At 43.5% G+C, this 23715-nt stretch overlaps 1 protein-coding gene and 1 pseudogene across 7 annotated transcripts in view; one reads left to right on the top strand and one right to left on the bottom strand.

Moving 5' to 3' along the window:
- The window catches only part of PPARD (peroxisome proliferator activated receptor delta), a 117210-nt gene that overhangs the window by 34512 nt on the left and 58983 nt on the right, over positions 1-23715 (top strand). The window contains exon 1 of one of the 7 annotated variants that reach the window (XR_008994424.1): positions 6292-6353. The exons of the other annotated variants lie outside the window; for them this stretch is intronic. The gene's annotated coding sequence lies outside the window, so the exon portion shown is untranslated. Of the gene's footprint in view, positions 1-6291; positions 6354-23715 lie in introns of those variants that run through there. 7 annotated transcript variants of the gene reach the window in all.
- LOC118929705 (protein SPT2 homolog) lies at positions 6281-10610 on the bottom strand (annotated as a pseudogene).

Here is a 23715-nt window from a genome sequence, read left to right as displayed (position 1 = left end):
CCCATGCATGTTAATCTTAATACCCCCCTACTTCTCCCCCCCTTATCCCTCCCTACCCACCCATCCTCCCCAGTCCCTTTCCCTTTGGTACCTGTTAGTCCATTCTTGAGTTCTGTGATTCTGCTGCTGTTTTGTTCCTTCAGTTTTTCCTTTGTTCTTATATTCCACAGATAAGTGAAATCATTTGGTATTTCTCTTTCTCTGCTTGGCTTGTTTCACTGAGCATAATACCCTCCAGCTCCATCCATGTTGCTGCAAATGATTGGATTTGCCCTTTTCTTATGGCTGAGTAGTATTCCATTGTGTATATGTACCACATCTTCTTTATCCATTCATCTATGGATGGACATTTAGGTTGCTTCCAAATCTTGGCTATTGTAAATAGTGCTGCAATAAACAGGGGTGCATCTGTCTTTCTCAAACTTGATTGCTGCGTTCTTAGGGTAAATTCCTAGGAGTGGAATTCCTGGGTCAAATGGTAAGTCTGTTTTGAGCATTTTGATGTACCTCCATACTGCTTTCCACAATGGTTGAACTAACTTACATTCCCACCAGCAGTGTAGGAGGGTTCCCCTTTCTCCACAGCCTCGCCAACATTTGTTGTTGTTTGTCTTTTGGATGGCAGCCATCCTTACTGGTGTGAGGTGATACCTCATTGTAGTTTTAATTTGCATTTCTCTGATAATTAGCGATGTGGAGCATCTTTTCATGTGTCTGTTGGCCATCTGTATTTCTTTTTTGGAGAACTGTCTGTTCAGTTCCTCTGCCCATTTTTTAATTGGGTTATTTGTTTTTTGTTTGTTGAGGCGTGTGAGCTCCTTATATATTCTGGACGTCAAGCCTTTATCGGATGTGTCATTTTCAAATATATTCTCCCATACTGTAGGGATCCTTCTTGTTCTATTGATGGTGTCTTTTGCTGTACAGAAGCTTTTCAGCTTAATATAGTCCCACTTACTCATTTTTGCTGTTGTTTTCCTTGCCCGGGGAGATATGTTCAAGCAGAGGTCACTCATGTTTATGTCTAAGAGGTTTTCGCCTATGTTTTCTTCCAAGAGTTTAATGGTTTCATGGCTTACATTCAGGTCTTTGATCCATTTTGAGTTTACTTTTGTATATGGGGTTAGACAATGGTCCAGTTTCATTCTCCTACATGTAGCTGTCCAGTTTTGCCAGCACCATCTGTTGAAGAGACTGTCATTTCGCCATTGTATGTCCATGGCTCCTTTATCAAATATTAATTGACCATATATGTCTGGGTTAATGTCTGGATTCTCTAGTCTGTTCCATTGGTCTGTGGCTCTGCTCTTGTGCCAGTACCAAATTGTCTTGATTACTATGGCTTTATAGTAGAGCTTGAAGTTGGGGAGTGAGATCCCCCCTACTTTATTTTTCTTTCTCAGGATTCCTTTGGCTATTCAGGGTCTTTGGTGTTTCCATATGAATTTTTGAATTATTTGTTCCAGTTCATTGAAGAATGTTGCTGGTAGTTTCATAGGGATTGCATCAAATCTGTATATTGCTTTGGGCAGGATGGCCATTTTAACGATATTAATTCTTCCTAGCCACGAGCATGGGATGAGTTTCCATCTGTTAGTGTCCCCTTTAATTTCTCTTAAGAGTGACTTGTAGTTTTCAGAGTATAAGTCTTTCACTTCTTTGGTTAGGTTTATTCCTAGGTATTTTATTTTTTTTGATGCAATTGTGAATGGAGTTGTTTTCCTGATTTCTCTTTCTGTTGGTTCATTGTTAGTGTATAGGAAAGCCACAGATTTCTGTGTGTTGATTTTGTATCCTGCAACTTTGCTGTATTCCGATATCAGTTCTAGTAGTTTTGGGGTGGAGTCTTTAGGTTTTTTTATGTACAGTATCATGTCATCTGCAAATAGTGACAGTTTAACTTCTTCTTTACCAATCTGGATTCCTTGTATTTCTTTATTTTGTCTGATTGCCGTGGCTAGGACCTCCAGTACTATGTTAAATAACAGTGGAGAGAGTGGGCATCCCTGTCTAGTTCCCGATCTCAGCGGAAATGCTTTCAGCTTCTCGCTGTTCAATATAATGTTGGCGGTGGGTTTATCATAGATGGCCTTTATTATGTTGAGGTACTTGCCCTCTATTCCCATTTTGCTGAGAGTTTTTAACATGAATGGATGTTGAACTTTGTCAAATGCTTTTTCAGCATCTATGGAGATGATCATGTGGTTTTTGTCTTTCTTTTTGTTGATGTGGTGGATGATGTTGATGGACTTTCGAATGTTGTACCATCCTTGCATCCCTGGGATGAATCCCACTTGGTCATGGTGTATGATCCTTTTGATGTATTTTTGAATTCGGTTTGCTAATATTTTGTTGAGTATTTTTGCATCTACGTTCATCAGGGATATTGGTCTGTAGTTTTCTTTTTTGGTGGGGTCTTTGCCTGGTTTTGGTATTAGGGTGATGTTAGCTTCATAGAATGAGTTTGGGAGTATCCCCTCCTCCTCTATTTTTTGGAAAACTTTAAGGAGAATGGGTATTATGTCTTCCCTGTATGTCTGATAAAATTCCGAGGTAAATCCATCTGACCCGGGGGTTTTGTTCTTTGGTAGTTTTTTGATTACCGCTTCAATTTCGTTGCTGGTAATTGGTCTGTTTAGATTTTCTGTTTCTTCCTGGGTCAATCTTGGAAGGTTATATTTTTCTAGGAAGTTGTCCATTTCTCCTAGGTTTCCCAGCTTGTTAGCATATAGGTTTTCATAGTATTCTCCAATAATTCTTTGCATTTCCGTGGGGTCCGTCGTGATTTTTCCTTTCTCGTTTCTGATACTGTTGATTTGTGTTGACTCTCTTTTCTTCTTAATAAGTCTGGCTAGAGGCTTATCTATTTTGTTTATTTTCTCGAAGAACCAGCTCTTGGTTTCATTGATTTTTGCTATTGTTTTATTCTTCTCAATTTTATTTATTTCTTCTCTGATCTTTATTATGTCCCTCCTTCTGCTGACCTTAGGCCTCATCTGTTCTTCTTTTTCCAATTTCGATAATTGTGACATTAGACCATTCATTTGGGATTGCTGTTCCTTTCTTAAATATGCTTGGATTGCTATATACTTTCCTCTTAAGACTGCTTTTGCTGTGTCCCACAGAAGTTGGGGCTTAGTGTTGTTGTTGTCATTTGTTTCCATATATTGCTGGATCTCCATTTTGATTTGGTCATTGATCCATTGATTATTTAGGAGCGTGTTGTTAAGCCTCCATGTGTTCGTGAGCCTCTTTGCTTTCTTTGTACAGTTTATTTCTAGTTTTATGCCTTTGTGGTCTGAAAAGTTGGTTGGTAGGATTTCAATCTTTTGGAATTTTCTGAGGCTCTTTTTGTGGCCTAGTATGTGGTCTATTCTGGAGAATGTTCCATGTGCACTTGAGAAGAATGTATATCCTGCTGCTTTTGGATGTAGAGTTCTATAGATGTCTATTAGGTCCATCTGCTCTACTGTGTTGTTCAGTGCTTCCGTGTCCTTACTTATTTTCTGCCCAGTGGATCTATCCCTTGGGGTGAGTGGTGTGTTGAAGTCTCCTAGAATGAATGCATTGCAGTCTATATCCCCCTTTAGTTCTGTTAGTATTTGTTTCACATATGCTGGTGCTCCTGTGTTGGGTGCATATATATTTAGAATGGTTATATCCTCTTGTTTGACTGAGCCCTTTATCATTATGTAGTGTCCTTCTTTATCTCTTGTTACTTTCCTTGTTTTGAAGTCTATTTTGTCTGATATTAGTACTGCAACCCCTGCTTTCTTCTCACTGTTGTTTGCTTGAAATATGTTTTTCCATCCCTTGACTTTTAGTCTGTACATGTCTTTGGGTTTGAGGTGAGTTTCTTGTAAGCAGCATATAGATGGGTCTTGCTTTTTTATGCATTCTGTTACTCTGTGTCTTTTGATTGGTGCATTCAACCCGTTAACATTTAGGGTGACTATTGAAAGATATGTACTTATTGCCATTGCAGGCTTTAAATTTGTGGTTACCAAAGGTTCAAGGTTAGCCTCTTTAGTATCTTACTGCCTAACTTAGCTCACTTATTGAGGTTTTATATACACTGTCTGGAGATTGTTTTCTTCTCTCCCTTCTTGTTCCTCCTCCTCGATTCTTCATATGTTGGGTGTTTTGTGCTGTGCTCTTTCTAGGAGTGCTCCCATCTAGAGCAGTCCCTGTAAGATGTTCTGTAGAGGTGGTTTGTGGAAAGCAAATTCTCTCAGCTCTTGTTTGTCTGGGAATTGTTTAATCCCACCGTCAAATTTGAATGATAGTCGTGCTGGATACAGTATCCTTGGTTCAAGGCCCTTCTGTTTCATTGTATTAAATATCTCATGCCATTCTCTTCTGGCCTGTAGGGTTTCTGTTGAGAAATCTGACGTTAGCCTGATGGGTTTCCCTTTATAGGTGACCTTTTTCTCTCTAGCTGCCTTTAACACTCTTTCCTTGTCCTTGATCTTTGCCATTTTAATTATTATGTGTCTTGGTGTTGCCCTTCTTGGATCCTTTCTGTTGGGGGTTCTGTGTATTTCCGTGGTCTGTTTGATTACTTCCTCCCCCAGTGTGGGGAAGTTTTCAGCAATTATTTCTTTTAAGATACTTTCCATCTCTTTTCCTCTCTCTTCTTCTTCTGGGACCCCTATAATACGGATATTGTTCCTTTTGGATTGGTCACACAGTTCTCTTAATATTGTTTCATTCCTGGAGATCCTTTTGTCACTCTCTATGTCAGCTTCTATGCGTTCCTGTTCTCTGATTTCAATTCCATCAATGGCCTCTTGCATTCTATCCATTCTGCTTATAAACCCTTCCAGAGTTTGTTTCATTTCTGCGATCTCCTTTCTGGCATCTGTGATCTCCTTCCGGACTTCATCCCATTTCTCTTGCGTATTTCTCTGCATCTCTGTCAGCATGTTTATGATTCTTATTTTGAATTCTTTTTCAGGGAGACTGGTTAGGTCTGTCTCCTTCTCTGGTGTTGTCTCTGTGATCTTTGTCTGCCTGTAGCTTTGCCTTTTCATGGTGATAGGAATAGTCTGCAGAACTGGGACGAGTGACGGCTGGAAGGACTTCCTTTCTTGTTGGTTTGTGGCCCTCCTCTCCTGGGAGAACAGCGGCCTCTAGTGGCTTGTGCTGCGCAGCTGCGCGCAGACAGGGTTTCTGCTTCCTGCCCGGCTGCTATGGAGTTAATCTCCGCTGTTGCTGTGGGCGTGGCCTGGCTCAGGCAGCTACTCCAAAATGGTGGAGTCGCGTTGGAGCAGGAGCTGCTGGGAGGCTATTTATCTCCGTAAGGGGCCTCCCTGCTCCCTGCAGCCCAGGGGTTAGGGTGCCCAGAGATCCCGGATTCCCTACCTCTGGATTAAGTGACCCGTCCTGCCCCTTTAAGACTTCCAAAAAGCACCCGCCAAAACAAAATAACGCCCACCAAAAAAAAAAGAAAAAAAAATTTTTTTTAATTAAAAAAAAAAATGGTGGTCGTTCGTTTTTCTTTATTCTCCAGTGCCAGCCTCAGGCCTCTGCTCACCGGTCTTTCTGCCCTGTTTCCCTAGTATTGGGGTCCCTATCCCTTTATGACTTCCAAAAAGCGCTCGCCAAAACAAAACAGCAAAAAAGCAAAAAAAAAAATGGTCGCGCGCTTTTCTTATGTCCTCTGTCGCCCAGCCTCCGGTGCCCGCTCACTGTTCTTGCTGCCCTGTTTTCCTAGTATCCAGGGCCCTGCACTCTGGCCCGGATGGCTGGGGCTGGGTGTTCAGCAGTCCTGGGCTCCGTCTCCCTCCCGCTCTGCCTGCTCTTCTCCCGCCGGGAGCTGGGGGGAGGGGCGCTTGGCTCCCGCGTGGCCGGGGCTTGTATCTTACCCCCTTCGCGAGGCGCTGGGTTCTCTCAGGTGCGGATGTAGTCTGGATATTGTCCTGTGTCCTCTGGTCTTTATTCTAGGAAGGGTTGTCTTTGTTATATTTTCATAGATATATGTTGTTTTGGGAGGAGATTTCCGCTGCTCTACTCACGCCGCCATCTTCCACCCCTCCTCCTATTTTGGAATAATTTTAGATTTGGAGAGTTTCTGTATTCCTTTTACCCAGCATCCCCTAATGTTAACATTTTACATTTAATTCCTTTTCAAATTCTGGGAAATCCACCATCATTTCTCTCTTTGATTCTCTCCCATTTTCTCTACCCTGGCCTTCTGGAATTCCTCTTAGACATAATGTTGACCATTCTATCATCCAAGTCTCTGTCTCAGTTTCTTTCTGTGCTGCTTTCTCCCTCCTTTTTTTTTAGGACAGGTCACTTTATTGCTGGCAACATTCATGGAAGGGGGCCAGGTTCCTCATAAAAAGACAGTAAGTTTGACTGGGAGCCAGGAAATGCTCTACTCACACAGCAGCAGAATTACGGAAGTCAAGAGACAATCCTTTTTTTTTTCCCTTTGAAGTAGCAAAGGAACAATGCAAGATTGGCTGACTGGTGAGCAGCCCCACATTTAGAGTGCCTAGCTCCTCAGGATCAAGGCTGGCACCTGTGAACAGTTAACTTCATAAGAGCATTATATCACTCACTGGGCATTTTATCATCTGCACTTCACCCTGGAAAGTATCTGACAATATTTTATGCTCAAATGATAGTATGCATCCTTTCTCCTTGAGTACCCAAGTATAATCTAAAATGATAAGGGAGCTTCTTCAGTCTGAAGGCAGGACTTCCTTGCAGCAGAGTGTCTCCAGAATTTCCTAAAAATAAATAAAAGCAGCTAATGCCTCTTCAGCTTCTTGGCCTTTCTGTGCTTCTTTTCTTCTTCTTCACGTCTCATTTCCTCTAAGTCCTCTTGCATACCTAGTCTTAAACTCTTTACTTCTTCCTTTTGCTGCTCTTTCCAACTACTCTCCATGTAACATAAGGCATAATCACTTTCATCTTTGTATTTTTTCTGTCATAGCCAAAGATTTCTTGAATGTGCTTAGATAGTTCTTCCTGAGGCTCTCCTTCATCTTTGATAAAATCTTCCATTTCATCATCATCTTCCTCTTCGTATACTCGCTGCCTTTTGTAACCACCAGGGAAGGGAAGCCTTTGAGGACTTGGACAGATCTGTAGCCAGGTAAGGAAGGCTTCATTCCATTCATCTGTCCATTGCTGGACTGGCTAATTATATTCTTGGAAGAAATTGTTCCTGAGACAACAGTGTGCTTGGGCTTCAGGGGGGGACCTGTGCTACTAACTGTTTGTCCAGGTCCCAAGCTGCTCACTTGTCTTCTAGGGCCTGAACTGATAGTCCATCCAGTTGGAACTGAGTCACTTAGTGACTGCCCAGGGTCACTGACTGGCCGCCCAGAGGGACCTGACCCACTCACTGGTCATCAAAGGTCATGTGGACTGCTTATAGGCCACCCGGGGCCACCAGAGCAACCTACAGATTTCCCAGAACCACCCGAGCCACCAATGGGTCGCCTAGGACCACTTGAGCTGCTTGCAGGTCGCCCAGGGCAACTCACACCACTGACTGTCTGTACAGAGGGGTTTAAGTCACTGGCTGGCTTCTTGGTCCCACCAACTGATCGCTTGGGCCCTGAGCTGGAGCTGCCATTCTGGCGCGTGGGCATGGAGCCAGAACTAACTGTTAGCTGAGCAGCCCCTGAGCTAGAGCTGCTCCCTGGCTGCCTGACACCTGGACTCTTAGCCTTATTGTGTGGGGTGACCACAGGCCCAGGCCTGGAATGGCTGAGATGGGGAAGAGATTTTTTGGCTTTGTGTTCAGTAGCAGATCTTTGAGTCCCTTTACTGTAAGTCTTTGGGACGCTTGGTGAATAGGTGCTGCATTTGGGCTTTCCAGCCCCATTGAAAACAGATCTGTCATGGCCCTCATGAAGCAAGGGTTGGGAGCAACTGCCAGATCTTGCCTTGCTCCTCTCTCCCAGCATGGATTTGAATTAAGACAAACCTAAGTGTTTCTCACTGGCTGTGCTGGGTCTGGGTTTCTTCTCAGCATGAGGAAGGGAAGTACCCTTGGCAGAAGGCTGCTTGTCCCCAGAACCTTTGCTAAGTTTTGTGCCCACACTTTCTTTATGAGAGGCTGCCTTTTTGGTTGGAGGTAGTCTTGTATCTGTCTCAAGTTTCTTCTTCCTAGACTTCCATTCAAGGAATTCTTGCTCTCTAAGTTCTTCTGCAGTCATAGGCCGCTCTTCTGTTTTTTTCACAGCCTTGATCTGCACTGGCTCGTTCTGCTTTTCCTCAACCATCCTGAGTAAATCAGTGAAGTTCATGAGTGGTGGGGCACTTTTAAGGGGGACCTTTGGTTTGGTTTCAGCTCTAGCAGGCTCTTGCTCTTCCTCACACTCCTGCTCTGACTCTGCTTGAAGGTGCTTTCTCTCTTTAATCATCATAGTGTTCTCATTTTGTAGTCTCTTTCAGATTGTCTTATTATTTCTGATTCTTGGAATGCTAGTTCCGTTTTTGGGTTGATGCTGTCCCTCTTGGTATATTTCCTTACGTGGTGTGTAATTTTGGGTTGTGAGTTATCTTCAGGGAGGACTCTATTTTATGGGGAAGTTTTGTGTCCCGGGCTGTAAAGGTATCGCTACGAGCAGTTTGCCTCTGGTGGGGCCATAGGTGTTTCTGTGGTCCTGGCTCAGTTTTTATGTTAATTTCTCAGTTTGGCACCCCTTCACCATTCTGTCAGGGTAAAGTCAGATTCATATCCATGGGTAGGGCTAACTTAGAAATTTAGTTTCTTACAGGTGACCACCCACCCCTCTACAAAGCCTTGGAGAAATATCCAGCTTCTTGCTGCAGCAATTTGAGGGCAGCAGTTTGAGGTTCTCAGCATGATAACAGGGCTCAAGGCCACATTCAGGCATTAAAACCATTTCATATATAGGTTCAAAAGTCCACAAGTCATTTTGGAGTCACTCCACTTAGTGTTCATGCTTCAGTTTTTCTTGTACTTTCTGGTACATGAAGTTTTTCTCCTCCTTTCAGATTTGACTGTATGGTCAAGGATATCATTTGTTTTATCTAGTATTTCTATGTGACTAATGGGAAGGGAAAGCCCTTGCACATTAATTCAATCCACTATATTGCTGAAAGTTCATGTCTAAATCCTTAGCATAGTAAATGAAGCCCTTCATGATCTCTCCTGCATAAACTTAGCTCTTAAATTTTACTCTTCAGCAAATTGAACTGATTACACACCATGTACTATAATGCTTAAAAGCTCAGATTTTAAAGTCCAACTGTATGATTTGGAACCTGTCTTTATCCTTTTATAACTTGTGATTTTGGACAAGTTACTTATCCTCTCTGTGCCTCAGTTTTCTTATCTGTAAAATGGTGGCACCAGGCATATAGCAACTTAATTCCGGTTTACTCCCTGCATGGTTGCTGTCCCCAGTCGGTCACATTCTCAGGCTCTTGCACTTTTGTGCATGCTTGTTCCTCCCAGGAAGCACCTGTCCCCCTGGACTGCCAGCCTTGGTCCCCTTCGGTAGATGGCCTTTGCTATTCTGTGCTTTGGCTCTCCTTCTGTAGTAATTATCACTCTGTGGGTCACTGCTTGTTTACAGGCCTCCTTTCCTTACCAGACTCTGAGCCCCATGAGAATACGGTCTTATTTTTCTTTGAATTTGAAGCTCCCAACATTCTCTCTGTCACTTGATGGCTTCTCCGTGTTACCTGTTGATTTGAGTGACACTGAATTTCTCTGGTTGAATAGTGTCAAGGACTAGGAGACATAAATGCAGGGAGAAGAGCAGGAGAGTTGGGTGTTTTTGGCAAGTTTTGTGCCAAGTTGATGGAAGTGTGGCTGGGACACAAGGTAGCAATTCTCAGGCTAGCTGAGGGTGCCAGAGACTTAGAGTAAGCCAGCGGCCAGAAAAAGTCACTAAATCCTGCAAATTGAATTAGTTTCTGGCCTTAAGAATTCATACCTCACATTCCATCCCCAAACCTGGCTTCTCTGAGTACCAGGCAGAGGAATACAAACTAATTATAATCCCTAGTGAACCCTTAATTTTATAAGGTTGCACCTCTGAAAGAGGCAGTTGCTTTAGGAGTAGGTGATCCTACATGCCAGGGCCTCCAAAGAGACCAGGGTGTGAAAGCTCAGTAGCTTGGTGTTCAGAGCAAAGTGTCACCCATGTGCATGACTGCCTGTCACTTACAGCCCAGTTAAGGTTTTTACCCCATTGAGATTTCAACAGCTAAAAAGGGCGGATTGGATAGGCCCCAGGCAGTGCTAAACAGGGCCTGTGCCATCCTATCTTAGCGTCCCCTGAATTTTCTGGACTCTTGGGGCCTTGTCATAGGAGTATTCTCAGAAGGGAATTTGATCTTCAGATCCCCAGAGTGGGTCCCCAGTGGTCTGGTGGGAGCGATGAACGACAGTGCTGACTCTCAGTCCCTTTGGCTGGGATTTCAGGAATCAGCTTCAACTCAGAGGTAGGCCCAGGGCTAGGGGTGGGCAGACAGCTTGGGCCAACCCAACAGCGATTCTCATTAGTTCTTTCCTGCTGACTCAGTCTGAGTGAGGAATTAAGTGCCTTTGTGTTCATCACTACTGTGCAGGGTGCTATTGCTGAAGACAGCAACGTAGTAATGACCTGGCCTTTCCTTGGAGAGGAGATCTTGTCGTCATGTTGGAGAGAATGGCTGGCACACAGGACACTGCAGCCAGCAGTGCAGGACAACAATTCCATGTGATGCTGCTGGCCGCAGATCTGCCCCTTCGATAGCCTGGTGCTTTTGCTTGAAAGCAGCTATTCTCTTTCTGGTTGGTACCATCAGTCTATTTTTTCTTGAATGATCTGCTGACATCATTAAGGACTGGTTGAAGATGACTAGGACCACCTTTTTGTTTCTGAGGAATGGCCCCAAATGTTTCTCTATGCATTTCCCTTTCTTTCATTTCTCTAAATAATGACGGGTTAACTTTACAGTGTCACTTACTCGTGTCCCAAGGTTTCCCTTGGGGCAGATCACCAACCAGCAATTGTTGATTTTGAGGCATCAAGGTTTTCCCTTTAGACTCTCAGATTCTTTGTCTTTTCTAGTCTGATGCTGTTTTTCCAGAATAGTACATCTCAAAGTGATTGCTGAACCTAGATCTCTGGAAGTGGGCTTTGGGATCTTTTAATGAGGATTGGAGGAAAACTGAGCAGAGATCTGAAGCAGTTACGGATGGGATGGGTTTATGGATGGGGACTCCAAATGGGTTGGGTAGTTGTGAGTCTCAGGCAGTTGTGGAAACTCCACTAGGTCAGAAAGTACCCCAGCTTGTCCAGTTCCTTGCTCTGTCATTCTTAGGGCTTGGCTGTTCTCGTTCACAGCGGCTGCGGACAGAGAAAGAGAGAGAGAAGGATGAGGCCTGCCTCCCCCCATCCCCGCCCGAACTTCCTTTTAAGACTAATTCAAGACTGTTCTGCCTCTACCACTCTCTGTGCCTGAGGGGAAATTATTTAACATCTCAGAGCTACAGTTACCTCATTTATAAAGTGGGCGTGACAGTGTTTCAGTAGGACTGGGATTCAGGGGAACTGTATAGAGTGCCTGGCCCAATGCCCAGTATACAGTAGGCCCTCTGTGAATGGTGACTGTTGCCGCAGCACACCTTACCACCGCTGCATTTCCCTTCTCTCCCCCATTCCACCTCTCCATGCTCTCCACCCTGCCCCTCATCTTCCCCTTTACTTTGCTCTGACACTCTTTGTCCTCTATTTCTCCCTACCTTCCCCCACCCCGTACTCCCTCTCTTCTCTGCTTCTCATTTCCCTGTTCCCCCTCCCACCTCCATCCTTTATCATCTTTATCTTCTACTTCTCCACCTTGTACTACTTCTTCCTTGTATTCTTTCCCTCCATCCTCCTGATGTCTCTAATTAATGGCGAATGATAATATGACAAAGACCAAAGGTTAGAGGTGGTGACTGGCCTTTGAACTGCAAGTCAGCAAAGAGTAATTTCAGAAAACCAGTTTAATTGGTTTATTCATGAATCAGTTAGGAATTACATTTGCCAGCTAGTAAACAGAGACCAGAAATTGTAGTGGCTTAACCCCGAAGAAGTCTATTCTGTCAGGTTTTTAAGAGAAATCTGTGGGAGACAGTCTAGGGCTGTTCTCTCTGCTCTACTTTTTCTAGTGCATGGCTTCCAAACCCCAGGGTTGTGTCATGGTCTAAGATGGCTGTCAGAGCTCCAGCCATCATATCAGGTTTCCATGAAGAAGTGGAGTAGGGGGTGGGGAGAGCAATGGAGACAGAAGGGCATAGGCTAGCTGTCTATCTCCCTCTTAAGGAGCTTATCTAGAAGTCCCACCCTATAGCTTCCACTTCCCCTCGTTGGCCTCCCATAGCTGCAAGGGAAACTGGGAACTCTTTTAACTGGACACATTGCCACCTGAAATAAAGCTGGGGTTCTGTAATTAAGGGATAAAGGGAGAGTAGGTATTGCATTATCAGTGTGCAAGGTCTGCCACTATTCATTTAGCATAAATTTAGGACCTACTGCCTACTACTTCAGACCAGTCAGGGAGCGCCATTCCAGAGGAGAGACATAACTAAGTAAACAAGTGCAGTACAGAGTGGGGAGAGTAGAAGAGGGGAGAGCGGAGGAAGGCATGAGGAAGCACACGTCACGCACCTGTCAGGGGGCCGTCAGAGCATTGGTTTATTACACCAGTGTTCTCTGCTGTTCAGTTCTTGCATGCCCTCTCATCTGCTCTCTCTTTTTCATCATCACCGCCATGTTGAGACTGTTTCATTCTGACCCCAGCAATATAGCCCGTAGGACCTGAGAAAGTAGGAGTAGTTGGCAGCTTAGTGGGGCCTCTGGGATGGGAGCCATGTGTTTGAAGAGCCAAGTTCCAGGCCCATAGGCAGTTAGAGGCTAGTGGCAGGAGTGCATCCTGTTCCTGGACAGGCCATGGCACTGCCAGGAGCCGTATTCCAGGAATGGGGTCGTTGTCAGGAGGGGTGTCCTGACCAGGCACCTGGCTTCAGTTACGCTGTCTTGTATCCAACAGCTTGTCATAAAATGAAACCTTTAGAGTAGTAAAATCTTTCTCCAGGGCTCGTAAAACAGGTATGAATGTTTTACCCACATTGATGAATCAGGCGTCTCAGGATGTTACTGTTAATTGAATATTTAAAAATATAGCCTTTACTTACTATAAAATTTCAGTACTGTTATACATTGATTCATATTCTCTCATGGAACTCAAAGGGAATTTTAGGAATAATATGTGACCCACAGTGCCTTTGATCTCACTGTTAGGAACATTTACTGCCCTCTCTCCTCCTCCACCTCTCACCCAATTCCCTTTGAGAAGTCAGGGAGGCAATGGGAAGCTTGCTGCAAAGATTTTTTTCCTTAAAGGCATATCCTTGCTTTAAAGACTTACTCTTTCATGGAACACTGAAGGGTTGAAAGGTTGGTAGTTCTGACCCAGGACACTCCTTTATAAGCTTAGACTGTACCCTGAGCAAGTTACTCAACCCTCCTTCCTCAGTTTCCCATTTGACAAATTGTAACCCTGGTTGTTACAGGGCTTAAGAGGTACATGGGAACCGTTGATATATGTCAAGTTTTATTAGTACTGCTCTTATCCACTGCGGTTGGACTGCTAGGTTGGGGCATAGACTGTGGGAGGCCTTGGATGCTGCATTAACAAGTTGTAGTTCATTCTTTGGGCACAGAAAGCTGTGACAGATCATGTCTGGCCTTAAGAATGTCACCAGCATGAGTAGGGATGCTGGACTGGAGCAAGGGAGTGTAGAGGCAGGTCCAGGTGATGGGGAGCCTGAGCCAGAACAGCAGCAAAGTGGGAGAGGGGACAATGGATGGGTAAAAAGTCAGTAGTGAGGGAGGACCCAATGATGTCGTTGTTTCAGCCTGTGTGACTAGGGGATGGTGTCCCTTTGGTACAAGCAGCACTGGAGGAGTTGTAGGTGGAGGTGGCAGGAGAGAAGAGGAATGGGTGATCAGTTCAGCCAACGTGAACTGAGCAGGTGCTGTCTGCGATGCACTCTACTGAATACAAGGGTCGGATGTCTGAGGCCTGGTGCAAAGATCATTGCTTGCGTTTTGAATGCATTATGAGGTCCTGCAAGGCCTCCGTGTGACAGTTAGACAGTCAGTAGTGGGGAAAGCTCGGGACAAAGACATAGGATGCAGTCAGTGTGTGAAAATATCGGCAGATAGTTTGTGCTGTGAGCAGGGAAGCCAGCCAGGTAGGGGAGGGGCAGGAAGAGTATGTGTGAGGGAGGATCATCATTTCACAGGTGGGTGAAGGAGGAGGAAGCCGCAGAGCACAGTGCCCCTAGAAGGGAGGACTTCAAGAAGGTGGTTGGCAAGGCCTTTTGTACAGCAGTGTGATGGACACAGGACCAGAGCAGCCTTCTTAGAGACAGTTGCAGTAATTCAGTTGAGAAATAACTGTCAATCAGGGAGATATCTGGCACTTGGATGAATAGTACTTGGTTCATTTGGTGCTTGGACTATTTTTGAATCTTGGGAGGATATTGGGGAATGAGAGGGTAGCTTCAAGGAGTCTAACTGCAAGGCTGAGGCCCCCAACCAAGAGTCTACCTGTTGGGAAGGAATTCCGTTCGGAGATGCAGGGGAGTCAGTGCAAACAAAATCAAGAAAGCAAATTTTATTGCATCCTGTAATGGAGTAACAGAGTGGGCCTGCCTAAGGTTAGACAGGCAGGCTACTAAAGAGCACAATCGTACAGCTTCTGTCCTGTCCTGGTCACCCAGGCGACAGGAACTTGCCAGCCCAAATCAGAGCTCTCAGTAGTCCCTCCCTACTTCACTGGGTTAGAATAGAGACAGAGTGAAGACTTGTGCGTGAGTCTGGAGAATAGAATGAAGTAGCAAAGTGACAAAGAATCTAACCACTGGGAGAGCGCAGAGACAAAATGTAGTAACTTGAGCAGTAACAAGTCTATTTAAAGCAAAAAGTACATACTTGGAAGAACCTCAGAGAGGAGGCACACTTAAGGGTAAAGGGTTTGGGTTTTTATAGGGCCTTTTGGGTACGGGTCAACATAAGGTATGATGCATACAGGTGATTAATAATTCTTTGAAGTTTTGTCTTAAGTTAAAATAGCTTTATTTAGGTGACTGTGTGGGTCCAGATCTTGGCATTCTTGATCCACATAGGTTCATTTACACTTAGGAGGTCTATTTCCTGTTCTGGTTACAAAGTTACTTATTGATTAAGGGACTGGAAGTAGAGGAAGAACAGCATGAAGATTGAAATAAAGAATAAACTGGCCTTTTTCTCAGGCTAAGTAGGTTTTAAAATGGCATGACCCTTGTCCCATTTCCCTGCCCCACTTCAAGGGGTAGTGCAGAGAAGTCCTTGATTGACAGTCTTTCGCCTGGGAAGCCTGATGTAATGAAGACATGGGCTGTGCTTTGATGTTTTTATCTGGGGAATTGTTTTTCATTTGGGAAATACCTGGACATTCCAAGTCACTCCTGGCCTTTGAAACTGCAACTAATTAACTAAACTCTGTGAGTCCTTTCTGGTCCTCTGGTTATATCTGGTTAACTCTTTGAGTCCCTTTTAATGGGCTTTACTGGCTTTTTTCTCTGTATCCACCCCACTCTGCATAACACACACAGACCCACCTCATTGCCAGTTTGGCAGCTGGTTGGTTGATCTTGAAGGTCTGGAACTTCCTCAAGGTCAAGGGTAGGGCTTCAGAATGGACAGCTCTGTTGAGAGGGAGGAGACAGGCCCTTGCAGAAAGGTTGCTGCAGTTTTTCACCCCCACCCACTAGCACATGGTTGCTTCTGGCCCCAAGAGGCCCTGCCTTGTGCTGTGTCGGTGCTCTTAGAGCTGGGAACACTAGCAGCCCCCTGGAGGCCCTTGTCCTGCCTTCTCCCTTGGGTTGCTTCTCCCAACCTTGGGTTTGCATATGTGCCAGGAAGTGGGGAAGCCAGGCCTCCCTGAGGCCCACATCCATTTGAGCAACACAGCAGGGTGGGCAGCTGCTCCCCCTTTGACTTTGGGCTCTCCAGCTCCAGCTTTTGGCCGCCAAACAGGAGGTGGAGTTGCATCAGTTGTTGCTCCCTTCAAAGCCCCAGGGGTTGCTCTAGGTGAACTCACAGGCTGTTTTCATCTCTCCTGCTTGGACTTGTGCTGAAACTCTGCCTCCAGGCCTGTTGCAGTGTCTACCTGGCTTCTGGAGCCTGAGCCCAGGTTCTGACAGGCTGCCTTCAGTTTATCCTTAGGATGAACTTTAGTCATTTTTAGTTATTTTTATGTCAAAATGTTTATTAATATAAAAATAACACACAAACGGATAGTTATATGACAATGACAAAAAAAGACAGGACGTAGGACCTCCAGCCCCACTTCCTAGGCAAGAAGGTGAGGGTGATCAGTTTGCTGTGTATACTTTCAAAATCTTTCCATGCACACAACTCAGTACATATGAATTTTTCCTCTTACTACTCCTACCCGCTGTGGCAGTGGGGAACACCCTAAATTGTTTGACAGCTAGCTCCTTTCACTTAAGTGTATCTCAGAAATCTTTCCACATCTGCATGTACAGATCCACTGCCTTTTTTTGTTAAACCTTTTTTGTTGTACATAAGATGTATGGATAGTTTTAACCAATAACTTTCCAGCGAACATTCATATAACAAGACATGAAAATATCTTAGATTTGTCAAGTGCACTGCAGCTTAAAAAACACCTCCCCAGCTGTTTTCTGTGACCTCACAGCCAGGGGTAAGATGGACCAGGGGAGATTTTGCAGCTCAGAATACTCTGTGAACAGGGAGTAGGTGAGAGAGGTTAGGGGGGGTCTCTCCTTTGAGAGAGTGAGATTGCTGGGGAGTGGGATGTAGAGGTGCCTTCACGTCTGCCGGAGCCCACAAAGCCGCATGTGTGGAGTGAATGCAGCAGTGACACGTGCCACAGGGAGAGCTTCCTGAGACAGGTGGAACCTGAACCAGATCTTTATAGAAGAGGACAGTAGCACCGGCAGCGTAGGGACACCAATGTGGCAGGAGGGCAGGAACCCCAGGCCCTCTGGCTTCCACCCCTGCTGGGTCTGATATTCAGTCAGCAGATGTTTAAATGCCTGCCCTGCGCCCGGTGCTCTTGGAGCCCAGAGAGCAGCAGGAACAACTCGGTGCCTGCTGTCCGTGGGCTCTCATGCTCTCGCCAGGAGATAGATGCTGGCTGTCGTGGTGATGGAGGCCAGAGTAATGGTTGCCTTTTACTGGGGGCATTGACTGGGAGGGGGTGTGAAGAACCATCTTGGGTGCTGAAAGTGTTTGGTGCCATGAGCTGGGTGATGATTTTGTGGTGGTATGTAAGTGAAACTTCATGGAGCTGTGTATACTTAAGATTAATGCAGAATATAGACTCTGGGTATGTTACAGCCCTATTATAAAGCAAGGAAGCAAGCAAATAAATAGTAAACCAAATGCAATACCAAGAAAATGGGAAAGGACTTTTGGGGAAATAGAGGCACTTGAGGAGTACATTACAGGAGGCTTATCTGAGGAAGTGATATATAAGCTGAGATCTGGAGGATGAGGAGAGCTTAGGTTTTTAAAGAGGGGAATGAGGTGCTCCCGGTGGAAGGAACATCCTACGCCAGGCCCAGGGAGAGCATGGTGTGCTGGAAAGTTCCAAGTGAACTGAGTATAAGTTTGGAAGGCATGAGAGATGAGAATTTAGACCTTCACCTTCTCTCACTGGGTGGTTTCAGAAGCCCCCTACTGGGTCTGACTCGCTTTGCTCTTACAGGCATTGGAACTGAAGCACCTCTCTGATTTGACTCTCCCCCTTGCCTCAGAATTAAGCCCATCCTTAGTAACTTGGAAGTCAAGGCCAGCCACATCCAGGCCCCTTATCTGTCCTTGGGAAAGAGAACTGGAACCCCAGCCAAAGGGACAGCTCACCATTCCCAGACATGCATTTTTGGCTGCCTTGCCTGACTCACCCTGGCCTTCCCTGGAGTACCTTTCCCAGCCTTCTGGCCCAGCTGAAAGAAGGGCCTTACACCTACTCTAAAGTCACCCCGCTTCTCCCGAATTGGAAATACTTCTTCCTCTGAAGGCTCACCTCTTGCGCGGCTCCATCATGAAGCTGTGAGCACGCGCGCCTCCTCGAGGGCGTCTCTGCCTTTCCTTTTGGCACCTCCCCCTTGAGGACTTTAGGTCAGTGCTGTTGTTTGTGCTCAGTTCCCCAATCAATCCATAAATGATTTTTTTTAACTGAATGGGGTTCTGGCTGGAAGTGGGTGGAAGATTGCCATGGAGGTCTTAGCAAAGCCTGCCTGGGAAAGTGTCAAGACTCTTGGGCTTCCAAATTCCCAACAGTTATTAACTTTCAGGATTTGGGAACAAGGAACAGAATTTCCCAGGAATTCCCCAAAATCACTGAATTATTCTGTATCTTTCATAACACTTTATTTATGAGTTTTTGAATAAGAATGAGACACCATAATAAACTGTGAATTATTTTTCTATGATAAGTTTCAGAGGTTTTTCTATAAAAGAAAAATAAAAAAATAATAGTAAATGCATGGTTTATTATCATTAGGAACAATATATTGTGACAAGATTATATATTTTATTAGCATTAAAATTACCTCTGAGAAAGATGAATACCAAATGATTTCCCTAATTTGTGGAGTATAACAACAAACCAATGAAGGAACAAAACAGCAACAGACTCACAGACTCCAAGAAGGGACTGGCGGTTACCAAAGGGGAGGGGTGGGGAAGGATGGGTGGGGAGGGAGGGAGAAGGGGATTGTGGGGTATCATGATAAGTGCACATGGTATGGGGGGGATCATGGGGAAGACAGTGTAGCACAGAGAAGGCAAGTAGTGACTCTGTGGCATCTTACTACACTGATGGACAGTGATTGCAATAGGGTATAGGGGGTACTTGATAGTATGGGTGAATGTGGTAACCACATTGTTTCCCATGTGAAACCTTCATAAGAGTGTATATCAAATACCTTAATAGAAAGAGGGAGGGAGGGAGGGAGGGAGGGAGAGGGAGGGAGGATATTCAACATAATCTCAAGTATCTCCCCACAGATTCTATTAATTACAAAGAGGACTTTACAATAAGACAATCTGGCAGATATCACCTTAAAAATAAATAAATAAAATGATCTCTGATATAAATATTTGATCCTAGAAAATGTTAAAGGAAGAGAACACTAACACAAAATGAATGCCAAATAAAAATCATATAAGAGTAATGTCATAAATATTTAACACTTGAAAGTTAAAGCAAAATTTCAATTTTTATTTTTAAATTTCCAAACACTGAAATTCACCCTTTTTGGTGTACAGTTCTTTGAGATTTGGCAAATTCATATTACCCACTGCCATAATCCAGGTAAACAACTGTACCATCACCCCCTAAAAATAAAAACATCCCTTTGTGCTACTTACTCCTTTGTAGTCAAACCTCCTCATATCATTAACCCCTGATCTATTGTCTATTCCTCTAGTTTTGCCTTTTCCAAAATGTCATGTAAATGGAATTATGAAGTTTGTAGCCTTTTGAGACTTTCACTTAGCATAATGTATTGAAATGTATCCATCATTATTGCATTTATTAGTAGTCTGTTCATTTTTGTTGAATAATATTCCATTTGTAAGGATGTACCACAACCTATTTACCCATTCTTCAATTGAGGGATCTTTAGGTTATTCCAGTTTTGGGCAATTTTGAATAAACGTTTCGTATGCTGGATTTCATTTCACTTAGGTAGATACCTAGGAGTAGGATTGTTGGATCTACAGTAAGAATATGTTTAACTGCCAACCTTTTTTTAAAAATTAAAGTACCATTAATATACAATCTTACGTTGCTGTCAAATGTACATTACAATCGTTCAGCAGTCCCCGGGATAAACTTATACTGTGATTGCAAATTATTGTGCCCTTTTATCCCCTTCCCCCTACCTGTTCCAACCCCTCCCCCTTGGTAACCTCTAGTCACTTCTTAGTGTCTATGAGTCTAATGCTGTTTTGCTTTGTTTTTATATTCCACAAATAAGTGAAATCATACGGTATTTGTCTTTCTCCACCTGGCTTATTTCACTGAGCATAATACGCTTTACATCCATCCATGTTGTACATCCAGATTAACTGCCAAACCTTTACCAAAGGTGGCTGTGCCATTTTGCATCCCGACCAGCAATCTATGAGAGTTCTGGTTTCTCCATAACCCTGTTAGCACTTGATACAGTCAGGTTTTGTTTTTTTCTGGCCATTCTAATAGATATGTAGTTCTATCTCATTGCAGTTTTAATTTGCTTTTCCCTAATGACTAAGGATATTGAAAATCTTTTTCATGTGAATATTTGTCATCTGTATATCTTCTTTGGTGAAGTATCCATTCAAGCTTCTGCCCATTTTTTAATTGGGATGCTTGTTTTCTTATTGCTAAGTTTGAGGACTTCTTTATATTTGGAATATAAATCCTTTGTCAGGTATGTGATTTGCAAATATTTTGTCTCAACTTTTCATTCTCCTTATGCTTTCTTGAAGAGCAAAAGCCCTTAATTTTTAAAAATTTTTTATTTTGTTATCATTAATCTACAATTACATGAGGAACATTATGGTTACTAGACTCCCCCCATCATCAAGTCCCCACCACATACCCCATTACAGTCACTGTCCATCAGCATAGTAAGATGCTATAGAATCACTGCTTGTCTTCTCTGTGCTGCACAGCCCTCCCCGTGCCCCCCCGCTACATTATGTGTGCTAATTGTAATACCCCCTTTCCCCCTTGTCCCTCCCTTCCCACCCATCCTCCCCAGTCCCTTTCCCTTTGGTAACTGTTAGTCCATTCTTGGGTTCTGTGAGTCTGCTGCTGTTTTGTTCCTTCAGTTTTTGTCTTTGTTCTTATACTCCACATATGAGTGAAATCATCTGATACTTGTCTTTCTCCACCTGGCTTATTTCACTGAGCATAATACCCTCTAGCTCCATCCATGTTGTTGCAAATGGTAAGATTTGTTTTCTTCTTATGGCTGAAGAATATTCCATTGTGTATATGTATCACATCTTCTTTATCCATTCATCTACAGATGGACACTTAGGTTGCTTCCATTTCTTGGCTATTGTAAATAGTGCTGTGATAAACATAGGGGTGCATATGTCTTTTTGAAACTGGGCTGCTGCATTCTTAGGGTAAATTCCTAGGAGTGGAATTTCTGGGTCAAATGATATTTCTGTTTTGAGTTTTTTGAGGAACCTCCATACTGCTTTCCACAGTGGTTGAACTAATTTACATTCCCACCAGCAGTGTAGGAGGGTTCCCCTTTCTCCACATCTTTGCCAGCATTTGTTGTTGCTTGTCTTTTGGATGGTGGTGATCCTTACTGGTGTGAGGTGATATCTCATTGTGGTTTTAATTTGCATTTCTCTGATGATTGGCAATGTGCAGCATCTTTTCATGTGTCTGTTGACCATCTGAATTTCTTCTTTGGAGAAGTGCCTGTTCAGATACTCTGCCCATTTTTTTTTTTTTTTTAATATTTTTTATTGAAGGGTAGTTGACACACAGTATTACATTACATGAGTTTCAAGTGTACAACACAGTGGTAGAACATTTATATACATAATTCTAGGTTCCAGCTATCACCCTACCAGGCTGTTACAATATCTTGACTATATTCCTTATGCTATACATTACATCCCGGTTACTAATTTATTTTACCATTGGAAGTCTGTCCTTTTTTTTTTTTTTTTTTTTTTTTTTTTTTGTGAGGGCATCTCTCATATTTATTGATCAAATGGTTGTTAACAACAATAAAATTCTGTATAGGGGAGTCAATGCTCAATGCACAATCATTATTCCACCCCAAGCCTAATTTTTGTCAGTCTCCAATCTTCTGAGGCATAACAAACAAGTTTTTACATGTAGAACAAATTCTTACATAATGAATAAGTTACATAGTGAACAGTACAAGGGCAGTCATCACAGAAACTTTCGGTTTTGCTCATGCATTATGAACTATAAACAGTCAGTTCAAATATGAATACTCATTTGGTTTTTATACTTGATTTATATGTGGATACCACATTTCTCTCTTTATTATTATTATTTTTAATAAAATGCTGAAGTGGTAGGTAGATACAAGATAAAGGTAGAAAACATAGTTTAGTGTTGTAAGAGAGCACATGTAGATGATCAGGTGTGTGCCTGTAGACTATGTGTTAATCCAAGCTAGACCAGGGCAATAAAACATCCACGTATGCAGAAGATTTCTCTCAGAACGGGGGGGTGAGGTTCTAAGCCTCACCTCTGTTGATCCCCAATTTCTCACCTGATGGCCCCCCTGCGACTGTGCCTGTCTTAGGTTGTTCCTCCCTTGAGGAATCTTACCCGTCTCTGGCTAACCAGTCATCTTCCGGGGCCATACAGGGAAATGTGAAGTTGGTAAGTGAGAGAGAAGCCTTATTGTTTGAAAAAGTTAGCTTTTTACTTCTTTGCATATTTATGCCCTGTGGCTTCTATGCCCAGCATTTGTCTTGAGGTATCTTTACCACTTGGAAGAATTATGATACTCGGTAAATTTGATATGAGGCACGAATTCTATTTAAGGGTTGTAATTAGGAAGGAAGAAGAAAAGCTATAGAAGTAGCAGGCGGAAGAAAACATGGGAAGATTGATTATTTCTTTGATATATCTTCTTGTAGAGTAACTTCAGCATGTATAGGTTTTAAGCTACTACTTAAATTGCACACACACATTAACATAATAGGAGTATAGTTACATAACCAAAGCATATCTGTAATTACCAGCCATCTGCAGTGAAACCAAGAAAACCAGTTAGGCACCTTAGGCATTTGTGAAAACTTATCTATGATATGGTGGATATTGTCCAAATGAACTTGAACAGTCTGAGAGAAATCAGACAAATTAAAACAACCCATTCCTGGGGACTGTTCACATGCCATATGTTCTTTTAACAATAAATAGTTTGTAGTTGTAAGACTTTGGAGCGCTACAATTTGCACTTCTCCAAATTCTTGGTTGAGTTCCAACAGTATAGATCCAGTCCAATTTTGTTGTTTTACTGTATGCACAGGCCAGCTTAGATATCTCCTTCCTCATTCCCATGGCAGGTCCAGGAACTGGTGGGATGAGTGCATCTACAGCTGTAGCAGTGCGTGGATCTTTGTTGGGGTTTTTTGATGATCATCTTCTGGCATGAGTCTTCCAGAGGGTGCAGATGTTGGAAGTTCTTTTTCATATCGTATCTTAGTTCATTTTCGGGGTAGCCCAATTAGGCTTTGATCCTCTGTATAAACACAAACAGACCCTTTGCCTACACTTTTATATGCCCTTTATACCCTTGTGTAGAACTCGTTGGAGGTTACCACACAGGAACTGCCCTTTTTTTTTTTTTTTTTTTTTGCTATCACTAATCTACACTTACATGACGAATATTATGTTTACTAGGCTCTCCCCTATACCAGGTCTCCCCTATAAACCCCTTTACAGTCACTGTCCATCAGCATAGCAAAATGTTGTAGAATCACTACTTGCCTTCTCTGTGTTGTACAGCCCTCCCTTTTCTCCTACCCCCCCATGCATGTTAATCTTAATACCCCCCTACTTCTCCCCCCCTTATCCCTCCCTACCCACCCATCCTCCCCAGTCCCTTTCCCTTTGGTACCTGTTAGTCCATTCTTGAGTTCTGTG

This window comes from Manis pentadactyla, chromosome 16 (assembly GCF_030020395.1).
Source record: "Manis pentadactyla isolate mManPen7 chromosome 16, mManPen7.hap1, whole genome shotgun sequence".
Classification (NCBI taxonomy): Eukaryota; Metazoa; Chordata; class Mammalia; order Pholidota; family Manidae; genus Manis; species Manis pentadactyla.
Note: the sequence above shows the minus strand (reverse complement) of the source record. Positions and strands in the feature narration are given on the sequence as shown.